This window comes from Hyperolius riggenbachi, chromosome 1, assembly GCF_040937935.1.
Source record: "Hyperolius riggenbachi isolate aHypRig1 chromosome 1, aHypRig1.pri, whole genome shotgun sequence".
Lineage (NCBI taxonomy): Eukaryota > Metazoa > Chordata > Amphibia > Anura > Hyperoliidae > Hyperolius > Hyperolius riggenbachi.
This window is the reverse complement of record NC_090646.1, coordinates 97,262,867-97,282,564: the sequence shown is the minus strand read 5'-3', so window position 1 is coordinate 97,282,564 and position 19,698 is coordinate 97,262,867. Positions and strand designations below refer to the sequence as shown.

The window sequence follows — 19,698 nt, the reverse complement described above, 5'->3', positions numbered from 1 at the left end:
GCCCCTTCAGGCAGTGAGTGAGTGCCAGGGAGCCCCTTCAGGCAGTGAGTGAGTGACAGGGAGGCCCTTTAGGTAGTGAGTGAGTGACAGGGAGGCCCTTTAGGTAGTGAGTGAGTGCCAGGGAGCCCCTTCAGGCAGTGAGTGAGTGCCAGGGAGCCCCTTTAGGCAGTGAGTGAGTGACAGGGAGCCCCTTTAGGTAGTGAGTGAGTGCCAGGGAGCCCCTTTAGGCAGTGAGTGAGTGCCAGGGAGCCCCTTTAGGCAGTGAGTGAGTGCCAGGGAGCCCCTTTAGGCAGTGAGTGAGTGCCAGGGAGCCCCTTTAGGGAGTGAGTGAGTGCCAGGGAGCCCCTTTAGGGAGTGAGTGAGTGCCAGGGAGCCCCTTTAGGGAGTGAGTGAGTGCCAGGGAGCCCCTTTAGGGAGTGAGTGAGTGCCAGGGAGCCCCTTTAGGGAGTGAGTGCCAGGGAGCCCCTTTAGGCAGTGAGTGAGTGCCAGGGAGCCCCTTTAGGCAGTGAGTGAGTGCCAGGGAGCCCCTTTAGGCAGTGAGTGAGTGCCAGGGAGCCCCTTTAGGCAGTGAGTGAGTGACAGGGAGCCCCTTTACGCAGTGAGTGAGTGACAGGGAGGCCCTTGAGTGAGTGAGTGACAGGGAGCCCCTTTAGGGAGTGAGTGAGTGCCAGGGAGCCCCTTTAGGCAGTGGGTGCCAGGGAGACCCTTTAGGCAGTGAGTGAGTGCCAGGGAGCCCCTTTAGGCAGTGAGTGAGTGAGTGACAGGGAGCCCCTTTAGGGAGTGAGTGAGTGACAGAGAGCCCCTTTAGGGAGTGAGTGAGTGACAGGGAGCCCCTTTAGGGAGTGAGTGAGTGAGTGACAGGGAGCCCCTTTAGGGAGTGAGTGAGTGACAGGGAGGCCCTTTAGGGAGTGAGTGACAGGGAGGCCCTTTAGGGAGTGAGTGAGTGACAGGGAGGCCCTTTAGGGAGTGAGTGAGTGACAGGGAGGCCCTTGAGTGAGTGAGTGACAGGGAGCCCCTTTAGGGAGTGAGTGAGTGACAGGGAGCCCCTTTAGGGAGTGAGTGAGTGACAGGGAGCCCCTTTAGGAAGTGAGTGAGTGACAGGGAGCCCCTTTAGGAAGTGAGTGAGTGACAGGGAGGCCCTTTAGGGAGTGAGTGAGTGCCAGGGAGCCCCTTTAGGGAGTGAGTGAGTGCCAGGGAGCCCCTTTAGGCAGTGAGTGAGTGACAGGGAGCCCCTTTAGGTAGTGAGTGAGTGACAGGGAGCCCCTTTAGGCAGTGAGTGAGTGCCAGGGAGCCCCTTTAGGCAGTGAGTGAGTGCCAGGGAGCCCCTTTAGGGAGTGAGTGAGTGCCAGGGAGCCCCTTTAGGCAGTGAGTGAGTGCCAGGGAGCCCCTGTAGGCAGTGAGTGAGTGCCAGGGAGCCCCTTTAGGCAGTGAGTGCCAGGGAGCCCCTTTAGGCAGTGAGTGAGTGCCAGGGAGCCCCTTTAGGCAGTGAGTGAGTGACAGGGAGCCCCTTTACGCAGTGAGTGAGTGACAGGGAGGCCCTTTAGGGAGTGAGTGAGTGACAGGGAGCCCCTTTAGGGAGTGAGTGAGTGCCAGGGAGCCCCTTTAGGGAGTTAATGAGTGACAGGGAGCCCCTTTAGGGAGTGAGTGAGTGACAGGGAGCCCCTTTAGGGAGTGAGTGAGTGACAGGGAGCCCCTTTAGGAAGTGAGTGAGTGACAGGGAGCCCCTTTAGGAAGTGAGTGAGTGACAGGGAGGCCCTTTAGGGAGTGAGTGAGTGCCAGGGAGCCCCTTTAGGGAGTGAGTGAGTGCCAGGGAGCCCCTTTAGGCAGTGAGTGAGTGCCAGGGAGCCCCTTTAGGCAGTGAGTGAGTGCCAGGGAGCCCCTTTAGGCAGTGAGTGAGTGCCAGGGAGCCCCTTTAGGCAGTGAGTGAGTGACAGGGAGCCCCTTTACGCAGTGAGTGAGTGACAGGGAGGCCCTTTAGGGAGTGAGTGAGTGACAGGGAGCCCCTTTAGGGAGTGAGTGAGTGCCAGGGAGCCCCTTTAGGGAGTTAATGAGTGACAGGGAGCCCCTTTAGGGAGTGAGTGAGTGACAGGGAGCCCCTTTAGGGAGTGAGTGAGTGACAGGGAGGCCCTTTAGGGAGTGAGTGAGTGACAGGGAGGCCCTTTAGGGAGTGAGTGAGTGACAGGGAGGCCCTTGAGTGAGTGAGTGACAGGGAGGCCCTTTAGGGAGTGAGTGAGTGACAGGGAGGCCCTTTAGGGAGTGAGTGAGTGACAGGGAGGCCCTTTAGTGAGTGAGTGAGTGCCAGGGAGCCCCTTTAGGGAGTGAGTGAGTGCCAGGGAGCCCCTTTAGGCAGTGAGTGAGTGCCAGGGAGCCCCTTTAAGTAGTGAGTGAGTGCCAGGGAGCCCCTTTAGGCAGTGAGTGAGTGACAGGGAGGCCCTTTAGGTAGTGAGTGAGTGACAGGGAGCCCCTTTAGGGAGTGAGTGAGTGACAGGGAGGCCCTTGAGTGAGTGAGTGACAGGGAGGCCCTTTAGGTAGTGAGTGAGTGACAGGGAGGCCCTTTAGGTAGTGAGTGAGTGACAGGGAGGCCCTTTAGGTAGTGAGTGATTGACAGGGAGGCTCCCCCTCTAGCCGCCGCCATCGCTCCCCCCTCACCTGGCAGACCTCAGGATCAGCGGCGACCCGACCAGTACCAGCGGGCGCCGGACGCACCCGCTCGATATGCGGAAGTGATGTCACTTCCACATATCAGTGCGGGCGCTGGGTCCTAGCGGCCGCACGATTGGTCACCGGCTCGCCGCTTGATCCTGAGGTCTGAGTGACGCGGTGGCGGCGGCTGGAGGGAGCCGCTGACAGAGCGGCCGGGCAGAGATCCGTGGCACCCCAGGACAGATTGGGGGCACGTGCCACCCCAAAATAGGGCTAGCGACGCCCCTGGCTGAAACCTATCAATCAACTAATAGACAGCTATCAATTAATTTGCCATAGGAGAGCTACAGGGTGCAAAATATAGACAGGAACTCTGAAAAAACTTCTACATGTTTCACCCTGAAGGGCTTTGTCAGGAAGTTCAATATACAGTGTACAGTGGTAACAAATATTTACATCACCCCCACCACATTATACAAAACAAAAGTTTGCTTTCTTAAAACAGAAAGAATTTGCGATAATTCAGGTTGGAGTGAGCTTGAGATGTCTCCCAGTGCATCACTGCTGAATATATGCAAATTAACCATTAATGCCCTTAGAAGCTAAACACACCTCCAGATCTGCTGGAAGGCAATGATGTGTCAGTTTGTTAATTTGCACAGAGCCATAATAATCCAACATGCATACGGACTGGTTCAGATTGTTTGATCCTCATCAGTGCATGGCATGGATTAATTTGGCTCTATACTCCAATGAGTTCTGGTTCACCATGAGCTTGCTGGCTAGTCCGTATCACATTATACAAAAAGTGTCACCATATTTTGGTGATATGATATATGGGGGCTTTGCTATTAACCGCTGAAGTTGGCATAAAATTACACAAAAATTAAGTAAAATTGTCTCCGGGTTGTGTCACTTCTATCTCCACAACAAAATACAAATTTACCTAACTCCCGACATCGTCAAACTCCTGGCCTATGCTCTGGTCACCTCCCCCAGAATTACCGGTAAACTTAAACTGCTCCGCCTGGCCTACAAATCCATCCACCCCTTCATACATCTCCGATTCTGTCCAGAGATACTAACCATTCTGCTCTCTTTCTGCTTCTCCAACACTCTATGGATGTCCACCCCGATATTCTGGCACCTGCTGATAATTTGGCCTAAAGCAATCCCTGCAAAATCACAGGTTAGGGCACATGGCGCCTAATCTTCTCAACAGTGTGCGCTGGAGCCTCCTGCTTCCACATTCCCTGCCCTGGGGATTGAGACGACCTTGACAGGTGAGTTTTAGGCAAAACTAAATCAGAGTTTTTACTTTGGCTCCCTAAACTTTCCCTACCTTTCGCACAATACAGATATTCCTGGCTGTGGAGTGGATAATTAATTTGATCAAGTGCTTCTGATAAAATGAGATACGCAGCTCCCCTCACAGCTAATTTCTCCTAGTGTTCTCTGACACGGCCATTTATTAGAGCTTCCCAGTAGACGGAGATAGGAATTATGCATATATCATCCGCTCATTTGCAAGCAATTTAAGTATTTATGTGTACCTGTAGGAAGAGAGATGATGGATGAATTTAATGCAAAATAATGAAATGCTTTGTGTAGATATACTATCCCCTTAGCATAGAAAAAGTTACCTCTTTACTAAAAATTCTCACTTAAATTGGCAGCCAGGGCATCATCTGCATGGCATTTGTAGGTTCTTCCTGTGCCTGTGTGGATTTCCTCCAGGCACTCCCGTTTCCTCCCACATACCAAAAGCATACAGATAAGTTAATTGGCTAAAAATTGGCCCTACAAATATAATGGACACATGACTAAGGTATGGATTAGATTGTGAGCTTCTCTGAGGGACAGTAAGGCCCCATTCACACCTAAAACCGCAAAACGCCGGCGATTACCGCTAGCGTTTTGCGGGAGTGATTTTTCCACGATTAACACGGAAAAATCACTGGACACTGCAGCGTTTTGGGAGCGATCCCGATTAGCGGTGCTATGCATGCTAATAGCGAATCGCCAGCAAAACGCTGCATGTTACGCGTTTGCGGTTAACGCTAACCGCAAATGCGGCAGTGAGAACACTGCCATAGGCTTACATGGGCTAGTGGTTTTTTACAAACTGCTAGCATTTTGCGGTTTCCGCTCAAGTGTGAATGGGCCCTTAGATGACTATATACAGGATCTTCTCAAAAAATTAGCATATTGTGATAAAGTTCATTAGTTTCTGTAATGTACTGATAAACATTAGACTTTCATATATTTTAGATTCAAATACACACAACTGAAGTAGTTCAAGCCTTTTATTGTTTTAATATTGATGATTTTGGCATACAGCTCATGAAAACCCAAATTTCCTATCTCAAAAAATTAGCATATTTCATCCGACCAATAAAAGAAAGGTGTTTTTAATACAAAAAAAGTCAACCTTCAAATAATTATGTTCAGTTATGCACTCAATACTTGGTCGGGAATCCTTTTGCAGAAATGACTGCTTCAATGTGGCGCGGCATGGAGGCAATCAGCCTGTGGCACTGCTCAGGTGTTATGGAGGCCCAGGATGCTTCGATAGCGGCCTTAAGCTCATCCAGAGTGTTGGGTCTTGCATCTCTCAACTTTCTCTTCACAATATCCCACAGATTCTCTATGGGGTTCAGGTCAGAAGAGTAGGCAGGCCAATTGAGCACAGTAATACCATGGTCAGTAAACCATTTACCGGTGATTTTGGCACTGTGAGCAGGTGCCAGGTCGTGCTGAAAAATGAAATCTTCATCTCCATAAAGCTTTTCAGCAGATGGAAGCATGAACCCACTTTTGAACCAGAAACAGCGGCAGAAGCGCCTGACTTGGGCTACAGAGAAGCAGCACTGGACTGTTGCTCAGTGGTCCAAAGTACTCTTTTCGGATGAAAGCAACTTTTACATGTCATTCGGAAATCAAGGTGCCAGAGTCTGGAGCAAGACTGGGGAGAGGGAAATGCCAAAATGCCTGAAGTCCAGTGTCAAGTACCCACAGTCAGTGATGGTCTGGGGTGCCATGTCAGTTGCTGACGTTGGTCCACTGTGTTTTATCAAGGGCAGGGTCAATGCAGCTAGCTATCAGGAGATTTTGGAGCACTTCATGCTTCCATCTGCTGAAAAGCTTTATGGAGATGAAGATTTCATTTTCAGCACGACCTGGCACCTGCTCACAGTGCCATAACCACTGGTAAATGGTTTACTGACCATGGTATTACTGTGCTCAATTGGCCTGCCAACTCTTCTGACCTGAACCCCATAGAGAATCTGTGGGATATTGTGAAGAGAAAGTTGAGAGACGCAAGACCCAACACTCTGGATGAGCTTAAGGCCGCTATCGAAGCATCCTGGGCCTCCATAACACCTGATCAGTGCCACAGGCTGATTGCCTCCATGCCACGCCGCATTGAAGCAGTCATTTCTGCAAAAGGATTCCCGACCAAGTATTGAGTGCATAACTGAACATAATTATTTGAAGGTTGACCTTTTTTTGTTTTAAAAACACTTTTCTTTTATTGGTCGGATGAAATATGCTAATTTTTTGAGATAGGAATTTTGGGTTTTCATGAGCTGTATACCAAAATCATCAATATTAAAACAATAAAAGGCTTGAACTACTTCAGTTGTGTGTATTTAAATCTAAAATATATGAAAGTTTAATGTTTATCAGTACATTACAAAAAATAATGAACTTTATCACAATATGCTAATTTTTTGAGAAGATCCTGTATACTACGTAAGAGCATTGGAAGATGTCAGCACTATATAAATACTAAATAATAATAACAACAAATATTTAATCAACCTCTTGAGCTCCAGAGGTTTATAACCCCCTAGTGACCAGGCCATTTTTTTACAATTCGGCACTTCACAGCTTTAACCACTTAACGACCAGCGCTGTTTTGTATGATCTGTGCTGGGTGGGCTCTTCAGCCCCCAGCACAGATCAGGTGGCAGGCAGGGCGATCAGACTCCCCCCCCCCCCCCTTTTTTTTCCCACTATGGGGATGTCCTGTTGGGGGAGTCTGATCGCCGCCGCCTAGCTGTGCCTAGCGGGGGGGGGGCTCCTCAAAGCCCCCCTCCGCAGCGATATTCCCCCTTTCCCTCTCCTTCCCTCCCTCCCCTTCTCAATATAGGCGGTACAGGACAGCGATCCATCCTGTACCGCCTCAGATAGGCTTCAGCGTATCAGATGGCAGCAATCCTCGGCCGATCAGAGGCTGGGGATCGCCGATCTCCTTTACGGCGCTGCTGTGACAGCAGCGCCGTAAAATGTAAACACTGGGGATTAAGTCCCCGGGTGTTTACGTTTAGCCTGCGAGCCGCGATCGGAGGCTCGCAGGCTGTTCACAGAGCACCCCGCCGTGAACTGACAAGAAACGGCTATGGAAACACAGGTGGAACCAGCCGCGGCGGTGGCTGGTTGTTAAGTGGTTAAAGCCTCTTTCACAGTAGGACGTTGTGTTTCAGTGCGACGTTAAGGTCGCACAATGCGGCCCTAACGCAACACATATAGACTTTAACTTGGATGTTTTCTTTATGCGTCTCTTGGTGCGCCGTTTTCGCCACACAGTGATGGAATGAAAACGGCGCATACGTTACTTTTTTTTTTTTTAAACAGTACTGAGCATGTGCAACACAAATAACGCAGCAGATTCATTGCTAAACGCACAGCATGCAGCCCTTTCTAATGACGCTACACGTTACACACAAACGCAACGTGTGCACTGTGAATGTCGCACAGACTTAGTATTGCTTGCGTTAGTCTGCATTGAAACATTTTCTAACGTGCAACTTTAACGACGCACTGTGAAAGAGGCCTAACAGTTTATTGCTCGGTCATACAACTTAGCACCCAAATTAATGTACCTCCTTCTCACAAATACAGCTTTCTTTTGGAGGTATTTGATTGCTGCCACTATTTTAAGTTTTGTTTTATATTAATTAAAAAAGACTGCAATTTTGTAAAAAAAAACATACAGATAAGTTAATTGGCTTCCCCTTAAATTGGCCCTAGACTACAATACATGCACTACACGATATATACATAGACATACAGGGGCAAATCCAGGATTTTCAAGGGGGGGATTCCTAAAAGCGGCATGTGGGCGTGGCCAAAACATGATGTGCGTGGAGCCAAATACTAGCAGTTTCTAGGCTAAATTGCACCCAGGGGAGGGCATAAAATGTGCCCCAATGTGGAGACAGGTATAGGTGCCCACAGTATAGGTAGCCAGCCGAGTATAGGTAGCCCATATAGTTGCCCCCAGTATAGGTTAGATAGGTATATGGCTCCAGTATAGGTTAGATAGGTATATGCCACAGTATAGATTAGCTAGGTATATGCCCCAGTATAGATTAGCTAGGTAAATGCCCCAGTATAGATTAGATAGGTATATGACTCCAGTATAGGTTAGAAAGGTATATGGCTCCAGTATAGGTTAGATAGGTATATGGCTCCAGTATAGGTTAGATAAGTATATGTCCCCCAGTACATATTAGATAGGTATATGTCCCCCAGTATAGATTAGATAGGTATATGTCCCCCAGTATAGGTTAGATAGGTATATGCCCCCCAGTATAGATTAGATAGGTATATGCCCCCCAGTATAGGTTAGATAGGTATATGACCCTCAGTATAGCTTAGATAGGTATATGCCCCAGTATAGATTAGATAGGTATATGACTCCAGTATAGGTTAGAAAGGTATATGGCTCCAGTATAGGTTAGATAGGTATATGGCTCCAGTATAGGTTAGATAAGTATATGTCCCCCAGTACATATTAGATAGGTATATGTCCCCCAGTATAGATTAGATAGGTATATGTCCCCCAGTATAGGTTAGATAGGTATATGCCCCCCAGTATAGATTAGATAGGTATATGCCCCCCAGTATAGGTTAGATAGGTATATGACCCTCAGTATAGCTTAGATAGGTATATGCCCCAGTATAGATTAGATAGGTATATGCCCCAGTATAGGTTAGATAGGTATATGCCCCAGTATAGATTAGCTAGGTATATGCCTCTCAGTATAGCTTAGATAGGTATATGCCCCAGTATAGATTAGCTAGGTATATGCCCCTCAGTATAGCTTACATAGGTATATGCCCCAGTATAGGTTAGATAGGTATATGCCCCCCAGTATAGATTAGATAGGTATATGTCCCCCAGTATAGATTAGATAGGTATATGCCCCCCAGTATAGATTAGATAGGTATATGCCCCTCAGTATAGCTTAGATAGGTATATGCCCCTCAGTATAGCTTAGATAGGTATATGCCCCAGTACAGGTTTGATAGGTATATTCCCCAGTATAGGTTAGATAGGTAGGCGGGGGGAGGGGGAGTGGGGAGAGAGGAGTTTTCACTTACCTGCCTTCATCCTGCACGCAGCTTCTACCTTCTGCTTGTCCCGGCGCGCATCGCATCGGTAAGAGCCCCCCCCTGTGATGACATGCGGTACGTCATCACAGGGGGCGCTGTTACCATAGCGACAGACGCCGGGACAGGAAGTACATGGAAGGCGCGCAGGATCCAGGCACCGTAAGTGTAAAGTCTTCTCTCCCCGCAGCTCTGCCTTACGCCCGCCGCCAGCAGCAACCGAGGCCCTCGCAGCGCCTCACACATATCCTTCTGGTCGCGGGGGGGGGGGTGTCCCAGACACCCGGAATACCCCCTTCGGTGCGCCAGTGACATATGCCTATGGTAGGGAATTAGGGATTAGATTGTGAGCCCCTCCGAGAGACAGTTAGTGACAAAACAATATACTCTGTAAATCGCTGCAGAATATGTCAGCGCTGTGTAAATACTAAATTAAACAGCCAGCGCCGATCATTGGCTGGCAGGGTGAATGCTGGGGATCGCTGCCTACACTGATGGGAGTTCATGCGAGCACGAGCTCCCATCAAATCTCGTTCCTTGCGAGATGACGCATATATGTGTCGTGGAGGAACAACAGAGCTGCAGACCCGCCGCCATTCTGCATTAGGTGGTCGGAAAGGGGTTAATTGTGCCCCTCATTTATTACATATTTTCAGCTTATACAAGTACCTTATACTGATCAGGCAAAATAGAACCATCTGCTTAATATTTAGCCAGTCCACCTCCTGCCACCAAAAACAGCTATGATCTATCGAGTCATCCGTGGACTCCATAGCATCTGTGAAGGTGTCCTGGAATATATGGCACCAAAGCATTAACAGCAGACCCTGTAATTTGTAAGGTGTGTCCTTTGTATATTGGACTTATTTTTCTAGCACATCCCATAGATGTTTGTTCAGAAATACTTAGCTCTCTATATTTGGAGAACTTCACAAGACCTCCATTGACTGCCAGTTACCCAAAGGATTCAGATCAAACTCCTAACCCTATCATGCAAAGCCCAAACAAATCCAGAAAGTCCGCACACTCCAACGTTACAAATCCATGTTTATTCAAAAGTCGTGACACATATCCATTCTATAACCAATGATTTGTTTCGGGGCCACAGAGGGTCCCCTTTGTCAAGGTAACAATACATAATTCGTTTCAGGATTTGTTTGGACTTTTGCAACTGGTCCTGCACCTCACCAGTGGTGTGCGACTCTTACTCTGCATATGGACCTATCATGCAAAGCTCTCCATAAGCTGTGTCCTCCATACTGCCCTTATTAATCTCCAGATTCCATCCCAGGCAGAACCTTCGCTTCTCCCATGAAACCTTCCTGCCCTCTAGCCTTGTTCGCCTCCTCTCACTCTTGCATCCAAGACTTCTCTCCACAGCTTGTTCATCATGCTCTGACCTCTTTTATGTAATCAGTAGTGTGAAGCTGAAGATAAATAAAGGGAAACCATAGTGCAAATATGAGTAATGTATTCCCCAATAATGCATGCGAAGTCCCAGAGACCCCTAAAGTGTGTCGCACTATTCCACTATCCTCGAACAGTATGTTGCAGCTTTGTCACAAAATGTGATGGATCTGGGCTGCATAGTAAATAACAGGCTAGCACTTTCACCTTGAAGAATCTATCTGCATGGGGTTGGTATGTGTTCTTTGTGTTCACGTGAGTTAAGTCCAAGCACTTTGGTTTTCTCCCACTCCCCCAAAACTGACCCTAGACTTTGATAGGGACAAAAGATGTATTCAATGGTGTCTGGAAAGTGCAGTAGAAACGTCAGCACGATATACTGTACGCTGTAAATGCAAACTAGTAGTAAAAATAGTAACAAATATAACTAGCGATGTTGCTACAGACTAGACTATGGCTGAAGCATTTAATAGATCATATTTAAAATAATTTATTTAGTGCAATTAGTGGGTCATTTTAGCTGGTCGCCCTGCAGAAGCTAATTTGTTTTTCCATGGCAACCAGCTGAAAAAAAGAACAAAGGTCGCAACCGCAGTTTATTGTCTTTCTTCTGAAATTGTATTTTTCTTGCAAAAGGATATTTTGAGGTTACTGGGATGCAAAGAAAAGGAGGGAGGAGGTGAAAAACACTTACGCTTTTTGTAAGTCCAGGCAGCAAAACATTTTCTCTATTATAGCCGGAGTAAACTCTGTTTTTCAAATGATAAAAAAATGAATTCTACATTGATTAACCACTTAAAGAGTAATTGTTAGGCAAAAAAAGCTAATTTAAATCTCTATTCTCCTGTGTTAAACAGTTTGGAAGGAAGCCAAAAAGGCAATACTGTAGTTAGAAAGCTATCTTACTTTTTTGTTGGCTGAATAGCAATCCTATTAATTGAATCCAACACGAGCTGTCTAAAATTACTACTCTTTTATTCAGGATACATACATTTGCAGAATTACATCCAAACCACAATTGATTAATTGATCAGTTCCACCTACATTCATACCACATTCAGACACATACCATAGAAGGGCCCTTCTAAAATAAAAACAAAAGTTGTTCCAATTAGATTGGGTTAAAAATGATTGAAGGTACAAGGATCCTGCTAAAGAAACCTCATCACAGTAGTCTCATATAGAGAGCCTCACATGAGGCGAATTCCGTCCTATTAGACCTCTTAGACCAATGTTCCGTATTTTGGAAATTCAAGTAGAGCCAATTTGCATGCCAGGGATAAGTTTACTCACAGTTCACCACAACTGTCTCCGTGCAGTCCTTTAGTTCCTGTCAGTAATCCTAGCTTCCACCACGATAGCGGGACCTTATACTGTCAGCCGCTCACTCGATCAGTCCACGCTGGCTCTCCAGTACGGTGTACGTCACTTCCGTGTACAGGTTACAGTGACCCACTAGCCGCACTTCCGCTCAGCCTGTTCTAGTTCGTATTGGTTGATGTAGGTGACGTCACCACTTCAAAGGACCTCTGGAACTCTGTTTACAGGTGCCCGCTAAGCGCTTCCACGGTACACCTTTCGTCCACGGCCTTCACCATATACCAATGCTCAATAAAGAAGAGAAACCTCAACGCGTTTCTGCCATTAAACGATGGCCTTTTTCAGGAGGGATTTTTTGCTGATCTAGTGCTGCAATCCTGGTCACTTCCTATATACTCATCCTCGGAGCGTCCAACCCCCTTATTAATGGGGTCATAGTTCATAGGACCATGTCTCATTTTAATTCAGATTAAGACCGTATATTGGTAATAACCTAATTTTTCCTGTATCCACTCAGTCTCTCTAGTAATACTCCATATAAGGACAAATAGTACAAGAAAATGGGGCACAAGTTAAAAAATAAAAACAAATAAAATCAGATACCTATATTAAGCGTCATCCTTCAAACATACACACACACTCTGCTCACAAATGATATTTCCCCCCAATATTAATAAGTAATGGTTCAACTTCAGTACCCATAATCTTGGGGAGGGGGGCAATCAGTCTCCATATCCTCATGGTGTCACACTCCAAGTTCCAGAGATCAAATTTTATAGTCCCCGCTTACTACCTCTATCTCCAATTTCATTCAAAAAAAGCAAACATCTCCATTTCACTATTTAGACCCTTTGGGATGATTGTGTTCAACTGCAAAATCCACTTTGATTCATTACGTGACATTTTCTTTATGTAATCCCCCCCTCTCCCACATTGTTCAATGACTTCAAGACCAAAGAATATTGTCCCCCTTATATTCCCCCCATGTTCCTCTTTGTAGTGTTTAGATAGCGGGTGACCCACACATTTCTTCTTTATATTATTAAAATGTTCCCCCACCCTACTTTGGAGAGACCTCTTAGTTCTCCCAATGTATCTCTTCTGACAGGGGCACTGAATGCAGTAAATGACCCCCTTCGTAGTACATGTTATAGGGTCCTTAATTCTGTATTTCACTGCATCCAGTGCCTCAATTTCTATTATTCTGCCCGGATTACTGGTCCTCCTGCAGTTCAGGCATATCCCACATCTGGTGAACCCTGCTGCCCCCCTCCCTCCCCCACCATTGGTACCCCTATTCTCATTCGCTGCTGTTGCAATAGAGAGCCCTAAATTAGGTGCCTTTTTGAAGACCACCTTAGGGACACACGGTAGTTTGTCACCTATAATCTTGTCTTCCTTCAATACGTCCCAATGTTTACGTATAATATTTGTAACTTTATTTGATTGGGACGTATATTGCAGGACAACACTAAAATCATTATGCTCCCATTTTTGTTCCAATCTTGGACCCAATAGACTGTCCCTCTCTCTCTGTCTAATTGCTGTCCTGGATTCATCAACGTGTTCCTCTGGATATCCCTTTTCTAAGAGGCTGTTCACGAGTTGTTCCGCCTCCCGGTCGTAATCCACTATATTGGTACAATTCCGGCGGAGTCTCGTGAACTGTCCCTTGGGGATATTGTTCAACCATCTCGGTAGGTGGCAGCTGGTATATAGTATATAACTATAGTATTTAACATCCACCGGTTTGTGGAATGTTCTAGTCTTCAAAGTGCCATCCTCCACATACAATTCTAGGTCTAGAAAACTTACAGTGAGCACACTAATTTCCACAGTGAATGCTATCTTCCAATCATTCCTGTTAATGCTCTCAATGAATCTGTGCAATGATGGGGCATCACCCTTCCATATCATCAACACATCGTCGATGAAACGGCGCCATAGGACCAGGTCCGCACCCGGGACATGTTCTCCAAAAACATAACTCTCCTCCCATCGTGACATAAATTAATTTGCATAGGCGGGTGCGAACCTGGTCCCCATCGCCGTTCCACCGACCTGTAGGTACCAATTTTCATCAAATTGAAAATAATTATGTTGTAATATAAATTGAATCAATTTCAGAATATATTCCTTCTGGATAGTATCCAAGGTCTCGTCTTTCTCCAAATAAAAGCCCACCGCCCCCAATCCCCTTTCATGGTCAATTATGGTATATAGGGACGTGGCGTCCCAATGTGCACATAATCCATCCCTCCTCCCACTGTAGATCACCCAAGGTATTGATGACTTGCTTAGTATCTGCGATATAAGCTCTTGTGTTCTTCACAGATCTTTGTAGAAACATGTCCACGTATCTGGAGAGGTTCGCTGTCAGCGAATCCACCCCAGACACTATAGGTCTACCAGGGGGATTAATCAGACCCTTATGAATCTTTGGCAGATGGTAAAACAATGGCCTGCGTGAGAATTTTATGCTCAAAAACTCGTATTCCTTCATGGTCAGGATTCCACAACTAAGTCCCTCATCCAATATTATTTTTAATTGCTTTGCAAAATCGATTGTTGGATCATGGCCCAAGACGCGATAAGTCTCTGGGTCATTCAGCAGTCTATACGCTTCAGCTTTATAGGCTTCTGTGTCCTGTATCACAATCCCCCCACCCTTTCCTGCCGGTCGTATGGTGATACTCAAATCGCCTCGTAATTCTTTCAAGGCTTTCCTTTCGGCACTTGTTAGATTGTCATTTGCAAATTTGTTGGTTTTTATACGTCTGATGTCTTTCTCTACCAGATTCTCAAATGTCATTGCATCACTATACTCCGTTTGCGGAAAAAAGGTGGAGGGATTCTTCAGAGAGGTGTGTCTAAACCTCGAGTTTTCACTCTCCCTCTGTATGGGATTTTTTAAGAAAAATGTCTTTAGACAGAGTTTCCTCAGGTGTAAGTCATTGCCCCCCCCCCCCCCCCCAATAATTAGTACACAGTCAGAAGAATGTACCTGAGTGAACCTGAGAAAGAGGAAGTTGTTTTTTCGTTGATTGCAATTTTGGAACAGTTTTGGAGCAACTGTGTTTTTCAGGCAGGAGTGAGCTCAAGATGGATGCTCACCCAAGATGAATAGAAAGAAGAGAAAAGTATTAGCTGCATCTTTGTTTCTGGTGTGATTCAGACACTACTGCAAATAGATCAGCAGGGCTGCCAGGCAACTGGTATTGTTTAAAAGGAAATAAATATGGCAGCCTCCATACGCTTCTCACTTCATGTTCCCTTTAACCACTTCATCACTGAAAGGTTTTTCCCCTTATAGACCAGAGCAATTTTCACCTGTCAGGGAGGGTGGGGGAGGTAAGGAGTTAATTTAGGTATGTGTAGGTGATTGTATGTATTGAAATGTATGTAGGTGTAATTTTACTGTTTGGCCACAAGATGTCCTCACACTTTTTCTTCCTGCCGCATACTGTTACCATGTAAACAGGAAGTAATGTGTGCATGTGGGCGGAGCTACAGGCGTACTAGGCTGGCGAGGAAGAGCTCTGTTTGATACATGCTTGATTTTACTTTTTACATGTGAGTGCACTACTTTTATGTTCTTAATAAATGTAAATGGTTTTACGCTATGTCAAGTCCTTTAGTTGATAGGCTGACATGAGGAATCTGCTCTAATGGAGTAATACCGTTTGGGAGACTTGCTGGGGACGTTTCGTTTGAGACACTGAGCGCTGTTGCTGTCTTATAATCTGGACAGCCAGGAGTGAGGTGAGAGGCCACGCATGATCTGGTGGATACCTGCATGCTCTGGGAGAGTGTTTATGGTGCTGGTTTGCTGTCTGTAATTCGGCAGTCATTTCAGAGGACCTGTATAACCCTATGAGTCGTGGTGAATGTGTATGGGATAAAGGCTGCAGCACTGGGTGGTGTGAAAAACAAACTGAGTGAAGCAGTATCACACTATGTTTTGTTTCCTTTGCCTTTTCTCTTTTTCTTTGAGCGATTCAATATGAGAAGATTTGAGGCACATGGGAGCGCAGCATTTTGAAAAAGGAATCTGATTACATCATATGCTTGGTGACTGATGCAGCGATCCATGGACACATAACTAATCTGTTTGGACTTTGGTGTGCGTACGTCAAATAAGGGCGTTGGGAAAAAAGGGCGCCTGGTGTAAACCTTATCAGCAAATAACGTTTAACAAAAATTAAAACCTATTTTGACGATTAATTATAAAGTTTATTCAAATTAAATCATTAATTTATGTTTATCGGTTTTCATTTGCTGGAAACGCTATTTATCGATTGTTGTACTGAAGTATGTGTTTCTTAGTAATTCTTGTAGAATTTTTTTTTTCACAATTACAATGTAGAGGATTTGAAAAGATAATATGCAAAAAAAGGTTTAGTACGTTAACAATACTACAATGATAGGCAAAAGCCATAACTGTATCATGTATGAGTACACTGTCAACTAGTCAGCCATTGAAGAGGTCTTTTGTGAAAGTGAGTCATGTTAGTATTTGGAATATCAGGCCACACATACAGTTACATTGTCATAGATGTTTAAGTTCTGGGTAACACAGAGGAGAAGAATGTAATTATGTAAAAAAGTAGGTTTGAATTTGACACAAAAATGGGAGGTGTACATGTATGCTATAAAGGGAGATATAAGGACATGAATTAGAGTAACCAGGATAAACTGACATTACACAATAATAGAGTCCAAAAATTATTAGGAGGATAAAACAAATAGTAACAAGTGACAAAAGGAGCACAAAGGTTTACATACAAGATGAACACTGAAGAAACACAACTACAAAAGGGGTACTAAAACGAGGGACATAAGGTGAAGTAACATTATGAAATTGAAAAGTAAAAAAGCTGCAATACATGGAAAAAAAATTACACACAAAAATGAAATCGACAGAGTTAAAGATGAAAATATTTATAACAAGAGTGGAAAATAAATGTGTCACAAGAAGAGTGGGCACTGAAAATTAAAAGTTTAGGAAAAAATTTTATCACAACTAATATACCACGTATTTCGTACATTATATAATATTGGATTTGTAATTTTGTAAAAAAATTGTACTTACAAAACTTAGATAACGATTTATTATAAATTATTCTTCATACATCGATTAGTAGCGTACATTTGTGCAATAGTGATTTATTGTAAATATGAAAATGAAAATTAATTGGTGGACAGATTTTGAAAATGTTCATATAATGATTAAACAGATATAGTATATAAACGCTAAAATAGGTATGTAGTTAAACATATATGTAAATTTGCAATAGTAAATGAGAAATAGGGTGTAAAAATGTATGAAATACTATTTAAGGTTTATTAGTTGTAGAAACTCTATATTAACATCTGCACCCTTTTTTCATGGTTGAAATGAAAAAATTAAGGTTTATGAAAATAATGCTTATGAACTGATTTATAAGGTGTTTTTTAAATCATTAACTGAATATTTGTTAATATGCATGAAAACAGTAATGTATATGTTTGTACACCTAAAAAGAGGATTAGTGTATGTATAAAACCTATATTAACACGGGCGCCCTAATTTCCCCTTAGGTGCCAGATAAACGCTAATTAATATGGCCGTCTATGGCGGCGCCCTTTTTGTCCACTAGCCCCATGCGCCCAAATTTCCCAGCTCCCTTTGGTGTATGGACTATTACATGTTTGCTTAGGTTTAAATATACGTTGAGAAGTGAGCGCACAGTACAAGGTTTTTTCATGTGTAACTTAGTTTGTTACAATGACCGCAGGCATGTCATTGGTGCCGACGATCATTGACACGGGGACACTGCATTCCCATTCACTGATCTCCCTACTAACCGGCAGCGACAAGAACGATCGGCGGGGAGCGTGCACAGCGGCGGGAGGCATATATCTATGCCTCTGGAACGGAAACAGTCCTCCCGCTGGGCGTAGATATACTGCCTGAAAATGTGATTAACTTCCCGATCCTGATCCAAAACTGCATGAGGCTGATCAAATTCAAAACCAGAAGGTGCATTGCTGATAGCTGATTAAAGGACTGACCTGAGAAGGGATATGGAGGCTGACATATTTATTTCCTTTAAATAATACCAGTTACCCGGCTGTCCTGCTGATCTTTCATGCATTAGTAGTGTCTGAATGATGTAATGGGTAAGGGCTCTGCCTCTGACGCAGGAGACCAGGGTTTGAATCTCGGCTCTGCCTGTTCAGTAAGCCAGCACCTATTCCGTAAGGAGACCTTAGGCAAGTCTCCCTAACACTGCTACTGCCTACAGAGTGCGTCCTAGTGGCTGCTGCTCTGGTGCTTTGAGTCCGCCAGGAGAAAAGCGCAATATAAATGTTATTTGTCTTGTCTGAATAACCCACCTGAGACAAGCATGTGGCAAATGCAATCAAACTTAAAGAGGAACTTTATCCCAGGATTGACCTTCATCCCGATCAGTTTCTCATAAGAAATCTTTACCTTTTCTCGAATCGATTATCAGGAACATCTGTACGGCTGATATTGTATTGTGGTGAAACACTGTGATGTCAGGGCCATGGCACTGACAGTTTGCTGTCTGTGAACCTGGTTGCATTGTGCAGCACGGTGGCATAGTGGTTAGCGCTCTTGCCTTGCAGCGCTGGGTCCCCGGTTCGAATCCCAGCTGGGTGCAAGGAGTTTGTATGTTTTCCCTGGGTCTGTGTGGATTTACTCCGGTTTCTTCCCACACCCCAAAAACATACAGATAAGTTAATTGGCTTCCCCCTAAATTGGCCCTAGACTACAATATATACACTACACAATATAGGCATAGGACTATGGTAGGGACTAGATTGTGAGCTCCTTCGAGGGACAGTCAGTGACAAGAATATATACAGCATACTCTGTATAGTGCTGTGGAAGATGTCGGCGCTATATAAATACATAATAATAATAATTGTGGGAAAAAAATGTCTTTTTCCAACTGCCAAGCAATATCTCCCTTTGTGTAAACTCCGCGTAATAGCTTGGTAAATTATCAATGAACTGCCATACAGCCACACCATACAGATTTCTACTTCATGTGGTATCTCATTCTATATTTTAAAAGGCCACTAAAGACTGAAAAAAATGTGTTTTACTTACCTGGGGCTTCTACCAGCCCCCTGCAGCTGTCCCGTGCCCATGCAGTCTCACTCGGATCCTCCTGTCCCCGCCGGCAGCTACTTCCAGTTTCAGCGACAGGCCCAACAGGCCTGAGAACGCGAGTGATTCTTCACGTTCCTGGCATAGCAGTATAGAGGGCGCTATTGCGGCCAGGAACACAAAAAATCACTCGCGTTCCCAGGCCTGTCGCCGAATCCAGAAGTAGCTGCCGGCAAGGACTGGAGGATCCGAGTGAGACTGCGTGGGCACCAGAAAGCTGCAGGGGGCTGGTAGAAGCCCCTGGTGAGTAAAACTCTTTTTTTTTTTTCAGCCTTAAGCGACCCTTTAAGGAATCATTATCGTAAGAGAACAGAGGCGCCAGCAGGATAAAAGGTAATAAAAATTTTAAAACTTGCTGGGAGGCAGTGGTGGACTTACCTCCGGAAAGCAGACTCAAAATACTGTCTGAATTAAACAAATAAATTTATTATTGGTACCCCAAAAGATGCAACGCGTTTCGCAGGCACAGCCCGCTTCATCAGGCAATAAGATAGGGGACAAACAGTAGAGGTGCCATTCGTGCTACTGACGAGCTACTGTTTGTCCCCTATCTTATTGCCTGATGAAGCGGGCTGTGCCTGCGAAACGCGTTGCATCTTTTGGGGTACCAATAATAAATTTATTTGTTTAATTCAGACAGTATTTTGAGTCTGCTTTCCGGAGGTAAGTCCACCACTGCCTCCCAGCAAATTTTAAAGTTTTTATTACCTTTTATCCTGCTGGCGCCTCTGTTCTCTTACGATAAT

General features: G+C 45.0%; 1 protein-coding gene across 1 annotated transcript in view; it reads left to right on the top strand.

Annotated features, from left to right (window-relative positions):
- The first annotated feature begins 3,679 nt into the window (after positions 1-3,679).
- NSG1 (neuronal vesicle trafficking associated 1) overlaps positions 3,680-19,698 on the top strand; it is a 165,069-nt gene continuing 149,050 nt past the window's right edge. The window contains exon 1 of the mRNA XM_068277356.1: positions 3,680-3,926. The gene's annotated coding sequence lies outside the window, so the exon portion shown is untranslated. The remainder of the gene's footprint in view (positions 3,927-19,698) is intronic.